A 16,430-nucleotide genomic window follows, 5' to 3' on the forward strand; every position below is an offset into this window, starting at 1 on the left:
ATGTAAATATTTACAAATAAAGGATAATTGCACCTAAACCAAGATTCATTATCTACAACATTGCATTATTACCAGTAATACAATAAAAGGAGTGCAGCTACAAATAAGGTGCAACGTGCACTAGGCAAACTAATCAGGACAGATAAGGCAGGCAATCTTAAAGCAGACATTTACAATTTTAATTTACCTACATTTACCTACCTCTTAAAGATATTTTTAAATTTATTTCAGTGCCTATAGTGTCAGGACTCTAACATAAATCAGGAAGGAAAGCTGTTTTTTAACTGGAAGCTCTTCTGGATACAGAACTCTAGCTGCAATGTTTTAAATGTAGGAGCACCAATGCTTGCAACTAGAAAACACTTATTGGTTTACAGGATAAGCGAAGATGCCATTGCAGAATCCTATTTCCTGCCTCTCCCTTCTGCTTGGCAAAGGATTTGACTGGGGTTTAAGAGAGGGAATAATGGCTTCTGTAGAGAGAACTCTGAAACTCTGACAAGGGAAAACTGTCTTTGGAGGACAGGATGACCTTTGCAAACAGCACACGTAAAGTTAAAGGAACAGATGTTACTAAGAGAAGGAACAGAATAACATGTACAAAACTGAACTTGAAACAGTGTTCTACCATGTCAGTGAGAAAGAGTTGCTCTACCATGGCTAATAAGAGACTCAGTCAACTGTATTTTCTGAAGTTCTTACACAAACACTGTTTGAATCATTGATTGAGGTTAAGTTGTAAAGTATCTCTGTTCAGAAAGGAAGACATCTGAGTAACACATCAAAGCGTACCAGTTTAAAAAAAAAAAAAAAAAAAAGCACACACACTTTTTTTTTTTTTTTAATGACATCATCTCAACCACAAACTACTTAATCCTAATTCTTCATGGAAAAATATTTTAATGACTGCACATTCTATTAGTCACAACTATATTTTAAAACAATTATTTAGGGAAGAAGCACCTGCATTCATCTGCAGTTAGAGAAGAATAGACAACAGAACACATAAATGAATGGAAATCCTCTTACATATTCACTTACTGAATGTTCAGCTACACAGTTAAATGCTTTCTGCAGCCCTGGACTTCACGAACATCACATAAGAACTTCAAAGTTACTCAGTTATTCTCTTCAATATTCTTATTTTTCACAGTGCCTACAAATACTGAAAGTGCAGTAAAGGAGATGGGACAGACCACAGGAAATCATTTATTCATCTGACCAAGCAAGGATAAAATTATTTCTGAAGACTGCTGTAGTCTCCTCAATGACAGAAAGTCTGCCTGGATCCAAATAATCTGTCTCAGTACTGCTGGATCCTACTCATCTTTCAAACCCTTCCTTTAAGGAGGAATCCAAGGATGCTTTTTTCTCCTTTACTATGGAAATGAAGAACATGATTTTCTTCCTTCTTTCATTCCTACGTGGATGAAGTCAATGTACTTCCATTAGCACTAGACCATTAGTGCTGTTTACCATTTACCTCATACAGGCTTCACTGTTACCTTCATGTCCCTTGTATGCATGTTTCCCTATCTTTTATATAAGTAATAAATACCTAATGCTATGGATAGGCATTCTGCTCTGTGTGCCTAAATCATTTGGGAGTATCTTCACTCATATTAACAGTAATAAAATGAGGAAAAATCTGAAAGACTGTAGCTGTTAAAAGTATACTGGAAACTTTAATTATTATAATAATAGATGCGAGTTAGGAGATGATTAGCAGCCTTGGATTTGCCAAGAACATGTCAAAGCAGTGTAGTTCTCTTCCACACAGTGATAATAGGTTTTTATATAAGTGTTGTCTGCTTTAATAGGGGTTTTGACACTGTCTCATATAGTATCCTTACACGTAACATGAAAGAACAGGTCTCAATGAAATGTTCACACAACAGATACAACCATGACTGAGTATACCAAATTAACTAATGAAGCACCAGATTTACTGCACAATCTAAAGACAGAACAAGCAGGGTTACCTGGGTTTTGTCCTGCATCCAGTATTGCTCAAAATTTTTCATTACTGAAGTGGATGATAGAAGTATGCTTGCCAAGTTTACAGATCACAGAATCCTATGAAGGACTGCAAGGACATTGAAAAACAAGATGACAACTGAAATGTATCTCTATAAATACTAGAAATGTTAGAGTTACAGTTCTTAGGAAGGAAAAATCAATTACAGAAGTACGGAGTGTAGCAAGAATTTTGAGTATGTTTGTTTGATACATTCAGTTCTAAAGTGAATAAATACCCAATGGTGGGATAGTCTGTTGGAAATGTCACCAAGTAGGGTACAACCACGTGCTTTCAGAACATCTGGGTACCATCACCTTATATCCAGTAAAAAATCCTCTGTGCAATTTTATTTTCTGTGAATCCCATGATGTGTGAAATGAAAGGAATTAAAAGAGATTTTTCAATATTACCAGAAGATTCTATAAGATCATAAGATAGATGAATGCAGTTTCGGCTTTGGTATGTCATCAACTAAGTAAATAAGTATTTTTTACTCCACGACAGATTAGCAAATGAGTAACAGAGTTCATAAAGAAGTAGTGAATTAACCTGCTTAAGTCGCTGGAAGTAATACAGCCTATGTACCACAGTTTCCTATAGACTAGGCCCCCATTTCATGGAAAATCCAAGGAAATCCTGTGGTGTAGATCAATGTACTCAACATGGGCTTTGTTTTACTAGAGCCTTATTTGCAGCAGGGAAAAAACAAACAAACAAACATTTTTAAACAGAGAGCTTAAAATCCAGTGTGACAAATAAAATATGTATTAGATATGTAACTCTCAGACATGAGGAAAAATTATGGAATTCAAAACTACCATAATCACTACAATTAATTAGTTCTGATATAGCTTCAGAAACATTTTAATAACAGCTATTCTGGTTCATCTATGACTTCAATGTTTTTTGCTGATGAGAAACACCGCACCTAAGATAGCACTCATCAGCTGCTGAGTTACCCATGGTGGTGTCTGCCCACTTCATTGAGGAAAATTACAAATCACAGAATCATAAATGAACCACTGGGAGAAGGAAGCTCCTTTGTCTGACACAGAGCCTGATGGAGTGAGAGGACCAGGAGGTCTGTAATAGCATGTCTTCCTCTGTATCCAACATTGGTGAGGCCACATCTTGAGTACTGTGTTCAGTTTTGGGCCCCTCACTACAAGAAAGACATTGAGGCCCTGGAGTGAATCCAGGCAACATAACTATGAGGGGTCTGAAGCACAAGTCTCATGGGGAGCAGTTGAGGGAACTGGGATTGTTCAGTCTGGAAAAGAGAAGGCTCGGAGGAGATATTATAGCTCTACAGTACTGAAAGTACAGTAGTGAAAGGAGGTTGTGGTGAGATCGAGGTCAGCCTCTTTTCCCAGCTAACAGTGATAGAATGAGAGATAACAGCCTCAAGCTGCATCATGTGAAGTTCAGTTTGGATATCAGGAAAAATGTCTCCTCTGAAAGAGTGGTGAGGCACTGGCACAGGCTGTCCAGGGAGGCAGTGGAGTCACCGTCCCTGGAGGTGTTCAAGGAACATTTTGACATTGTGTTGAGGGACATGGTTTAGTGAGAACTATTGGTGGTGAAGTATCAATGTCAATATGCTTTAAATGTGTTGCTCCCTTGTTTCAACTCATTTCAGCTTTTAAACTTTTAAGAATCTCTGCAGCTGGACAGACTTGTGGCTTTTTGTGTTTCCTTACAGTGTGTTTGAGTTGAATGTTGCCTAGCAACTGCAACACATATCCCTTCTTTACTCTTACACCTAATCCTAAAAAGACCATTGCACATGTGCAGTTTGCTTCCTATCACTAGAACCTGTAAAAGGGGACGAAGTTAGTTGTATTTAGTATTTTACCACCTGAGGGAAAAAAGGTAGATCAAACAAGATAGAAAATAAATACATATTTTCTAACCAGTATTATAAAAAAAATTTTTTGTACTGCAGCTTTATTGTTGGAACGCATTTGAAAACGTTCAGTGAAATACCATCCATCTTCCATTTGGAGTAATGAAATTTGGTCTATTTCACAGTATAGTATCTGAGGCACAAATATATTATTATACAACAATTCCTTTGTTTACATGATTTACATATATATATATATATATATATATATACACGTACGTGTAAATGAAGTCAACATTAATAATAAATCAAACCTGTTCAGCTAAATTCTTCTTAATACAAATACATTTTATATGAATGTGCCAGCAAGGTTACAAGTACTCTAGGTAAGTGGACACTGCTTAGTCCGTATATTTCTGAACTGAACTATCTTTAAGATATTCTAACAGTATTCCCACAATTTATATATTGGAAAACACCCTTCTCAACTAATAGGACAAGGGAGACAAAAAGAATTCTTCTGAGGGGCAGAGGATTTCAGCTGTTTTCAGAAGGTTTGCCAGTTTACAAGGACACTGGAAATCATGAAAACAGAGATGACAGAAGGTACATCACTTGGCTGTAAACTAAGGCAGAGTTGGCTGATTTGATTTGAAACCTAAGAGATCTGACAGCATCTTCTCCATGGGACTGTGGTGAATATGGTAGCCAAAGTGTTCTTACAGAGATAGTGCTCTGCTGTGTGCATGTCCCAGATTACAGGCTGGTGAGCTAACCCACAGCCTGAGACTAGTGCTCTCCATTCCTTAAGAGGCAGAATTGTTCTTTTGTATCTTAATTTGCTCACGGACACTGGAAATTTTAAAACTCAAAGAAACTTAGGCCGCTAATACGCATCTCTTGATGTCTTCTGCAGTGGCTCTCATCATTGCTTCTCTTTGTAATTACAATACTGTTTACTGTTTACTACCACTATTGTTTTTTAAAAATTTAGTGTAATTTCATATCTTCTTAAAACAGATTATTGTACTGAATACCCATTAACCCTCTTCTTACTATGTGCAATTAATAATTTTATAGCTTTACCAAAATCTTAATTTCATAAAAATACCAAATGATGTTATATAATGTTGATATCCTTACTTTAACCTATATCAGCTCTTATTTAGGAATGTACAGCATTCCTACTTGTTGTGGCTTAACCCAGCAGGAGATCAGCACCACACAACCTTTCACTCATTCCTCTCCTTCCCAGTGGGATGGGGGAGAGAACTAGAAAAAAAAACAAACACCAAAAAACCTATAGGTTAGAATAAAACTATTTACTAAGACAGTAAAGAAAAAGAGAAATAATAGTAATGATGATTTTATAAATACATACATACATATACACACACACACACATATATATATGTATGTGTATGTATGTATGTATGTATGCAAACCAAGTGATGCACAAAACAACTGCTTACCACCCACTGATCAATGCCAGTCGCCAAGCACTGGTTGCATCCCTCTGCCAATTCCCCTCAGTTTTATGGTTTTTTGGTTTCTTCACACATGATATCATATAGAATGGAATATCCCTTTGGCCAGTTTAGGTCAGTTGTCCTAGTTCTGTTTTCTCCCAGCTCCCTGGGCCCCTTAACCCATTCCTGGCAGGAAAAAAAAGGTTCCCTGTCTTGTTTCTGTTCTATTTCCAGTGCCTGTTCATCACTGTTACAGGTACTACTTAAACACCTCTCATTTTGAATATCTGCAATTGAAATTGCAGAATGTTTTTCTTAATGAAATCCTCACACCTGCATGACCACCCAAGTACCATGACATGTCTGTTGGAGACATTGCTAGTCCAGGGCCCCTCACGCTGCTCACATCCATCCAGCATATAGGCCACACTCCGCTATTCATCAGGCCTTGTTTTTCACCCTGTCTCTGACAAGCTGCAATGGTAATATTCATTCTGCCTGCCCTACCATCACAATCGAATTTGTAACCTAACTGCTCAGCTGTCAGCTTCACTGCAGGCCACATTTTATTTTAATAAAAACTGTGGGAATGAGACAGCTTCTTTGTAAAGGTATTGCCAATGCCCTCAGCTCACCTAACTGAATCCATTAAGGCTTTGTTATTAACCAATCTTTAAGATCTATTTAAATATGAAGTGTTAGTAATCTGACACAACGCTGAGAATAATTTTAATTAACTTATTTTTTCATTTTCAGGGTCAAAAGCAGCGAATGGTGTTAATGCTCTGATACAAGAGAAGGCCCTCTATCCATTACTGACTGCAGAAGAGGGTACAAATGTGTATACCATGAACACTCATGATTAAACCCCAGCTCACGGAGGATACTGACGCTTATTAAAACCTAAAAATTGTTGAGCGTGTAATTCAAGCTGGTGAAGGATAATGAGGAACAGGAGGTTGGGAATGCTTAATATGCAGCTAATTATGATGGAATAATTATTTCAAAATTCCAAATGATATGGAAACCTGAACATGTTAAAATCACATGCACGTCCTCAAAAAACAAGGCACCTGAGTTGAGTTTGTTACACTTAGAACTAAGCTGGACTCATATCAGCCCATTCCCTTGCATTTCTTAAATGGAAAAAGCAAGCTCCTGGGTTAAAAAGCAGGGCTCACTCAAACTCGAGGAATGCAGAACCATTGCCAAATATTCTTCATACACTGAAACAAAGTAAAACAAGTGTAACTAAATGTAGGAAAGAAAGCTTGAATTAGATTCCCAGGTCAGTGACATTACTGGTCCTGACAAGATGAATTTATCCAAGCTATTACAAACAAGATGTCCAATTTATCCCAGAACAAACTTATATTCCATCTTTTCAACCAGATGACATTTCATAGACTGCAGTACCATTAGCAAATAGGTTTTCTTTTTCTTTCTTTCCTTTTTTTTTTTTTTTTTTTTTTTTTCCAAATATATTTGCCTATCTGAAAACTTAACAAAGAAGCACAGTTCGGATTCTGTGACACCTACACTTTGCAATTCATTATCAATCATCATTATTTATCAAATAAAGTCAGGAGGTAAATGTAAGCAAAGATGCAAAACACCCCCTGAAGAACTTTTGCACTGCTTTATGCTCTAGTTTTCACACTGACATAATTGGGCTGCAGGAGATAAGAATTATTTCTGTTACAGAAAATAGCTTTGTACAATGAAAATTTCTTTGTAGTTCTTGTTTAGGTCTGTAAATGTTTCTGAATGAAATTGTGACTGATGTTTTCCATTGACTTGCATTAAACTGAAAACGAATACACAGGATGTGTTATTCATTTTATCTCTCTGCATGAACAGTTAAAACATTTTGTATCACTGCTTCTTGAAGTGTAAGAAAAACTAAAGGTCTGTCGGCAGCCCTGATCTCATGCCACATTTTCTTGGTCGCACAATAAATTAATGCTGCAGGATGACACGTAATCATTAACTGCCTTTAAGATAAGTTTTTGCCTTTTTAACAGTCTCTTGGAAATCCTTTGCAGACCAGAAACAAAAGTTAAGTTTATTCAACTTAAAAATCATTCCATGTTTTTGAACTTCCATGATGAAGCAACATAAAATATAACTGAAATAAACAAGATTCAACCTCTCCAGGGATCAGTTGCTTTACTGAGAGGATCACTTTCTGTATCCTGCACTGCCCCTTGCTGGAGTATCTCATAAATGTGACAGTGTAAATTCTAATACCAGTGCTAATTAAAAATGTGTGTCCATTTCTGATCCATTAAGTAATCTCAAAATGTAAGAATTCTGTGATTTTATAATCAGTCACTTAATCAACAATACAATATACCATATCTGGACTTCTTTTCTATAGAATTATTGACCATTGCCATTTGCAAAGATTAATTTTAATCTTTACAGAGCTGATGAACACTCTTAGCATTTTCCATGACTGTTTCCTCATAAGAGAACAAAACAATAATATTAAATAGCCATGAAATATTACTATACTACTGTTAATGAAAAGTTAGCAAAGCAAACAGATCCTTTCCTAGAATACATAGGATGTGCAGCAAAGCTGAATATGACATGTATTTATAAATTATAATTAATAATAATAGTAAAAAGCACTCATAAAAATCTGTTCCTTCTGAAGCTTTCAAAGAATTTCCTTTTACACAACTGAACCATTATCCCTTTTGGTGGCATCATTAGTCATGGATTCATTCATTCTCAAATCTATTGCAAGTCTGGCAAAATGAATACACATGAGTACCTGTGCCTGCAAATCTGTGTTTGTCAACTTTATGGCTCTGGTTCTGTTTGGTTTCCTTGAAGTTTTCAAGGATAATATTTGATCTTAAAATATGTTTTTAATGCATTTTCACAAAGCTGTGAAAGGTGGCCTGTACAAACGTGAATGTAGAAAAACTGTTAAAGAACACCATTAACACTTCCCGACAATAAGTAAATCCTATCACAACACATCTCAGCTACAGTACCTCTCATCCAGACATAATTCACTCAATTTATGCTGGTATTTTTAATTGCATCCTGCATGTACGCATCGTACTCTACAGATCAGATTTATGTGGCTACCCTCTCCTTTCCTATCAGTCCTTTGCTGATTAATGAAGAAGGTCACTCCTTGGCTTCAAGTTCTCTGCATGGAACCACACACTCTTATTTACCAATACTGAACCACAGCTTGATGCTCTCAGTCAATGGACTAAAATAGGAGTGACATTACTCTCCTAAAAGTTGAGGGAAGGGTACAGGTCACAATAACACATTTGTACTTGAAATATCACCTTCAGTTTAAAAAATGCATAGGAGAAAAAAATTAGAAGACTATAGGCAGGTAGTTGCTTAAATGGTTTCTTTTGGAAAGCTGCAGGACATGCCTGATGGAGAAGCCTGGCTCTGGCAGGCCAGGTAACAGTCAAACAACATCTAACTTTGTCAAAGTTTTGATTCCACCCTCAGATTGAATTTAGCCCAAAATATAACAGGGTCAAGTGGCAAAACCAAGAATTTAACACATTATTATTAAATAATCCTGCATGCTAGCAGATCTATGGGTGGTAAGAACAGCGTGGGAACAGAAAAGAGTTAAAAATATGTGGTGACATTGGAGAAAGACATGATGAAGGAGAGTGGAGACCTGCAGCTCTTCAAGAAATCAGAAAGAAAATAAAGACTTAAACATTAACTTCCACTTGTTCTGTGTGTCATCCCCTGGTGCGGATTTAGCACCTGTCTAACCTGGCGTATGAAGCTGAAGGGGCTCAACACACAACTGTTCTGTTTTCCCGCTCTCTTCATACAGGAACACATCATGATGCATGAGAAAAAGCTGTGAGAAGCTTAGGGTGCAGTACTTTTTTAGTTCACCCACACCCTGCTACCAGAAGGAGACACAATGAGGCTATTTAAAATGTCTAATCACTGCCTCAGCTGATTACATATCTGCTCAAGAATGGAGTGTCATCAAAGAAAAAGTCTTATCTATTGCACTGTGTGGAGAGCTTTACATGAAAGCTGGATTGAAGCCTGCCAAACCCAACAAGTGCCTTTCCAGCAAGTCCGTGGGGGAACAGTGCTGTGAATAGAAGTGGGATGCTATCACAGATGCATGGCAAGAGATGACAGTAAGACTCAGGGGTAAGACAGGGTCTCTGTGTTTCATCTGTATAAAATGAGTCAGGCCAGCTTCCAATTCACTCATAAGATTTGATTGAAGGGGACAGAAGTACAATATTTCTCTGTTTGGCACGGTGCAAGTGTGGCTGGAACACTGTGCCTATTTCAAGCATCCAGATTTCAAGAAGGATGCTGAGAAGTTGGACAGGGTTCGTAACAGAGCCTAGGGAATGATCAAAGAATTAGAAGCCATGCTTCTAGTGAAAGACTCCAGAAGGTTAATCTACTTATCTCATCAAGTGGAAGGTTAAGGGGTTAGAACGTAATCATAGTCTCATATCTAATATGAGAAATGGAAATTTGACAGTAGGAGGGTTTATCTCTTGACTATTTACCACAAGTCCGGTGGTTAAAAGCTGAATATAAATGCATTCAGAAAGGACAGAAGTGGAAGACACATTTGTTTACTTATGTGCTTAATTTTAATCAAGGAGAGCAATTAACCACTGAAGAAATGTATTATGTGTTGTCAGCAATAGCAAGTCAAGATTGATGCTTTTCTAAAAAACTTTGCTGCAGTTCAAACTGAGCTACTGAATACAGCCTGTGCTCCTTACTAGAGGATATAAGAGAGAGTGAGCTTACAGAAACAGAGTCAGTACGTTAGATTATAATGAGAAGAAATGCCCTAATTTCTAAATGCAGCAAGTCAGTTAGCTCAAAACTACGTGTATATATGTTTGCCTCAACCTGACTTAGAAGAATGCCCACAGAAATCTGAATCAATGGAGCTTGAATTAATCGTGAACTTAGCCAACTTAAAAAACTGTATACAATGTCCACTTTGTTAAGGGCTATGTTCTGAAACACTTTTTTGCCACTATGTTCCCCAAATCACTTCCAGTTATTGATCTCCAATATCTAAGCAGACGAATGTGACTCTGATAAGCATGAACACTTCAAAGTTAAATGATTCTCCATAGCTGTCTCACAGATAAGCTCCTGAACACATCTGGCTTTGCAGGCAAAATACAATACAATAATTGAAGTAGCATTGCTTTTTTCCCCTCCGTTTTTTGGTCGTGGTTAAAAGAAACTTGCAACATCAGGGCTTTTTTCCTAAGCACAAATGAATGTACTGTGTCACAAATCAATCTTGCCATAACACAAATTACCTTTACCTTTTCTCTTCATTCTGGTTAGAGGCCTATTGCTGAAAGGCCTCTTCCATTTGCTTACGCAAACAGTCTACAGTAGTAGCAAATTTAGCATGAATTTTGAAGGATGTTCACCCTCTGCCTCAAGAACATTAGGATATATATAGTTTAGTTTGTTGGTGATCCTAACTAGAAATTTGCAATTACAATTGCTAAAGAGAAATACAGAACAAAATACACGGATAAATGTCTCAAACCTTGAATTGAAACTCCTTTGTTGGGCCTTCATCTTCACAGACAGCTCACAGACCTAAATTTCACAGTTTAGGAAAAAAGTGTATTCTTTGAATCACACTAGTCAGCATCTGATAGCCTCCTTGACACAGCAAAGAAAGTATTTAAACAACATAATCTCCCCTGCATTGAGCCAAATGTATATAAAAAACTGCACATACGTTATTCAGGTGAATGCTTATTATCTGCTTATCAAATCCTGAAAGTACTGCCGTTCAGGTGCACACAGAAATCCCCATGGAAAATCATTGACAGCCAAGTGTCAGATTGATGCTACCGCCTTTATACACAAAAAGTGGATTTTATTAAAGACAGCCTCGCACTTTCTTACATCATTTTTTGATTAAGTTTCACAATTTGTTGCCCTGGGAGAAGAATCAAGAAGTATGCCAGAAAGACATTATTTCTCATTAAAGCATACAAATGCCCTTGAGTGCTTGAAGTATGTTTCAGTATCACCTTAAAGTTAAATGCAAGAATAGGATTCTTTTACCATATTTCCTCTGCTGGCTGCACTTAAGCAGCAGAAGGATGCCATGAGCAGCAGGGCAGTAGCACTGCCCAGCACTGCTGATGTCTCATTTGAGCCTGGAGACTCTCTGAATGGAATCACATGCTCTTATAGGGCACAGAGCATTGCTCATGCTATGGATGTATATCCTAGGCAAACATAGAACAGCATTAAGAAGCACAGCACTAGCCCATGTAGTGCATGTTGTGCAAAGCATTTAAGCAGCTGCAGGACCTGCAACAAGTCCATGTTTTGAAGAACAAACCTTTTCTCTTCAATACACTCTATGTTTTTGGTTTTTAATGCTTATTAATTTGAATTTCCCATGTTAATATGAAAGTCTTATCAAGAGATGTGTGATACCAGCTGATATTTTATGAGCAAGCTGCATCATTCCAAGTTAGTCAAGAAGTATACCAGCTACTACAGAGCTTAGAAAAGGAAACACTCTGGGCAGTAGCTCTGAGAGCTTAGGAGGTTTAATGCTTTACAATTGTGAAGGTGCATGTTGGTATATTTCTAAACTGCTTAAATCAGTAGGATGCAGTATTCTAAGCCTTGAGGATCAAACTTGCTTTTAAAAGTTCAGGTGAATAATAACAAATGCTGAGGCAGTTTTTCCATACTACTCAGTGCTACTTTTATGAAATTATAAGGCATAGTCAGAATATTTTTATCTTAGATGTTTGGACTGTCTGATATTTTCTTCCAGATGGCTTGAGACAAATACTTTTATCTTCCTGTTCCACCATATCCTTTTCCTTTTTTTTTTTTTTTCTTTCATCAATTGCAAGGTGCGTAATTTAGCCTTACTGAATCATAACAGGATTAGAAAAGGCAACTCACCGAAAGTTGGATGCTTTTTCCTGATGTTATTTCTGACACTATTCACAAAGATGCATGCATGGAACTGTACATAGGGTGTAAGGTCTGTCTGAGTAAATTTGCTAGGTTAGCTTTGTGCCATTTCACTAACTTCAGTGTCTTGCTATGGATGGTCCCCAGATTGGCACGAAGTGTATGGCATGAGCAAGACACTAGAGACAGGCTAAGGGGGGCCAACTCAGCACTGGAATATTGGAAAACTGATTAGTTGCACTCAAGCCATATCTTGAAACTATATCCAGAAGTGCTTTTTTCCTGCTGTTTGAGTTAACTGAATCATGGCAGAGTTCTCCTGGAAACTCCAGCGAACACTAGAGCCAAAGCAAAGGAATACACTTAGCTCTAAAATACTATGTGGTAGAGACATAAGAGAATAGACGGATGCACAAATAAGGAGAAAGAAATTTTTAGAGATTTTTTTAGATGTTTCTGTTTAGCCATACCCAGGAATATATACTGAAAAAGCTTGTTAAGGAAGAGAATAAGTAATTTAAGCAGATGCTAGACATCTGTCCGCAGAACAAAAAATGTGAGGTATGAATGTAGGTGTAGTAATGAATATTAGGTGAGTGGGTGACATTGCATGCACTGGCTAAGCTACACAGAAAACAGACATATACATTCCAGTTGCTTCAGAAGCAGAAAGAACATTTGTCATATTCTACACACATCAAATTACACAAATATGCAAATTTAACAACAAGTGAGATGTTGATCATTAATTATTTATAGCGGAGATAGCAAAATTAGTATACTCAAACTACTGTTTTGTAAACTACAATTCTTAGATAATAAAAAGCCCATATACGATTATTTATAATAAGAGAGGAAAGCTTCATGCACGTATGCAAGCACACTGTAATACAAACTTATTAAAGTTAAGGTCTTGAGTATGCTATCAAAAATCTCATTATAGACAGCAAAGTAGCTACTACGTAGCAAAAATTGTATCTGATAATACCCTGTGAAAAATCCTGAATAACAGTACACTATGTATGAATCTAATAACGGGGAGACTATCAAAACATTCCAAATTTCAATAACACCTTTGCTAGCTAAGTTAATTGGAAGTCTTTCCAATAATCTTTTCTGAACATTTGCTCTTCTTGCAATGATCTGCTACTTCCTTGCTTGTTAATGGAACAACAGGTAGAAATTTCCCCAGTGACAGCCTGCTCTGCAGGCTGCCTTATAAACAAAGAACAGAACATTACAGCCACCCTCAATTAAAGCTATTTGTTCTGTGAATACTTTTTGCAAGCTTCCTTATCAACTGGACAAAACCTCAAGTACGCTTTTGTTTACTATCAGAAACACAGAAAAAGAGAACTTTTTTTTCATTTTTTCTTGGAAGGAACCCTTGAATTCTGCAAAGGATTCTTCTAATTTGTTCTAAAACTTTAATAATCTGAAAAACAAACACTTGAAGATGCTATGTTGTAGAGCTTTAACATAAGGTAATAGACAGATAAAGCATAGAGAGAAACAAACATTTCATCAGGAGATTTTTTTCTGCCAATCCTACCAGGAATTTAAGTAGAAATGCTTGTAAAAGGAAAGCATACAGTAATGCATGCAGAGGCTGGATATCTTCAGTCTGACATATGAATTCAGCAATGAATTCCCCATAATCACTTTCAAGGTGAAAACCCTTATATTCAATACAATGCTAATGGTTGTCCCAGAACTGTACATGTAACAATAACTGTAAGACGTCTTACAATGTAATAGTGTTTGAAGGTTATGAATAGAAAAATTAATCTAATAGTTTTTAGCCAGAAAAAAAACCAACACTTCCCATGCAAAACTTTAAAATCAAAATGTGAAAGTTAAAAAAAAAGAGTAACAAAATAAAAATGGAACACTCCAGCTCTGTACTGCTACAACGAAAGGTGCAGCTGCATACATCTGCTAATCTGGGTGCTGCACAGACCACATGCCCATGCTCAGACTGTGCTCTGTGCAGCACCCAGAGCTCAGTCTGAGCATGGGCATGTGGGAAAATAGCACAAGAGATGTTGGTGTTGATGGGAAGCAACAGAGCAAGGGCCCCAATGGGAGCATAGAGTTTCTTTCACATGTGAGTGTAAGCATATCATGAAACAAATCTGTTGAAGACTATAAAGGCCCTTGTAAAGGACCTCAGAAAGCATCGCCACAAAAGTACTCTCTTCCCTGCAAGTCCTTGCTATGAATGGCAAGTTTGCACCTGCAATGCTGTACTTGTGAATATCGAAAGTACCATGGTATGTCTGCACAACTGATTCAAAAATAAAAGTAACAAAAGTTCTGCCTTATAGAGGACATGGGAATATTCCTTCAGAAAATATACTTTCTCTTCCAGGTGTAAATCATATGTTGCTTTTTGGTACTTTGTTTTTACAGTTTGCTTCCAAATAAATAAGTAAATAAATAAGTAAATAAATAAATATATGTGCTACATGTGTATACATGTATATTACTATATTCAATATAGTAATGATTGCTTGCCCTGTTTCGGGCATTAAAAGTTCATTTTTAAAATAAGTAACGCAACAGATGTTCTCCTTTAATTCAGAATGAATTTTTCTGTCATTCTCAGAAATCCCACTGAATGCACATTTTTAATTCACAGTAGAAGCAGCTACAGTTCCTCTTGATATAATTCAACAAAGATATAATGGAATCTCTGCTTTGCAAGAGGAGAGGAAACAACATGACAGGGATATCCTCTAAGCTTCAAGCAGCACTGCAGCACCAGTGGAGTAGATAGATCACGTTTCTTTGTTGGAAGTCAGTTTTGGTCCCAATTATCTCATGTTTGAGGTGGAGCTTGTAAAGCAGAAATTAAAGCTGAAGCGATGTATACATCACATAATTTAGCGCTAAGTCTAAATCAACAATAATGGATAAATATCTGATGGCCAAGAGTGATGCAAAACCTGCTCAGCATTGCCTGTTTTGTGTATTCATTCAGCATTTAATCCTTTTCTATGCTTCCCTCCTTTCACTGCCTTGGGTTACAGTATTAATATTCTTTTAATGAAGCCTGTCTGTGGGAATTAAATCATACTTGGTTTTTGAAGTATGTAGATGCTGTATTATTTTTTCATATTTTTCCCCCCCAAATTACTTACTTTTGCTAAGAAAAAAATGCTTCAACAAGAAGATGTTGCCACTGGCTCTCAGCTGCACGAAGGAAAGCTTTCAGAATAGCACTTGGAGCATCCAATTTAGATAAGGATAAGTTCTATTTGGAAAACTTTGGAGAATACTAGGATAAGAAGGTTATCTGCTGACCAGCTGAATGACAGTCAAGGAAATGTAAGTATCCTCCACAAAGGCTGGAGGTATCAGAGAGAGTACACTAACAAAATGAATAAGAGCCTCCTATTCAGAATCATTTACAAAGTTATTGTAGCTGATAAGAAAGAGCTGAAGTTCAGAAGGATATCTCTTATAAAACATGATTAGATTCCTTAATCTTAAGAGTGATGAATATTTACTCTTGAGGTTTCAAACATATCTAAAGACTTATATGCATTTATTCCAACAATTCGAGATTTGACACAGTACTGATACAGCTTGTGTCCTGTCCCTCGTGGATGCATTGGCAAAGCTTCTGCCAATAGAGCTGATGGCCAATACATCACGTTACACAAAAGAAACCAACAAAGCATTTTCTGTGAGAATTGCTACACCAGAGCACCTACTGCAATGTATCAACTGGAAGCTTTCCCCTTCCTCATCCTGTGCTCCTGCTGGGTGGCCCTAGCAAGACCGTGACACAGAGATCAGGCCTAACCACGAGGAGAAATGTCTTTAAAAGGTGCAGGAAATGCAAAATATTGGTCCAGAAGGCTGACATGAGCAAAACAAGGTGAAGTATTGATTGTTGGAGCAGAGAAAAAATATATATCTTCATGAACAAAGACATGAAGACGACTGTTTCTTTAGAACCTGAGGCACTGGACTGACCCTCATAAAGAGGAGCAAATTCCTACAGAAATGTTTCCCACAAGGATGGCATTGACAAGGCTGCTCTGTTGGATGGGGTCTCTGATGTTCAGTAAGGTGTGAACCCATGCTTATGCTTTTCTCCCACCAGAATTTATAAGAG

Source organism: Tetrao urogallus (genome assembly GCF_951394365.1).
Source record: "Tetrao urogallus genome assembly, chromosome: 3".
Taxonomy (NCBI): domain Eukaryota; kingdom Metazoa; phylum Chordata; class Aves; order Galliformes; family Phasianidae; genus Tetrao; species Tetrao urogallus.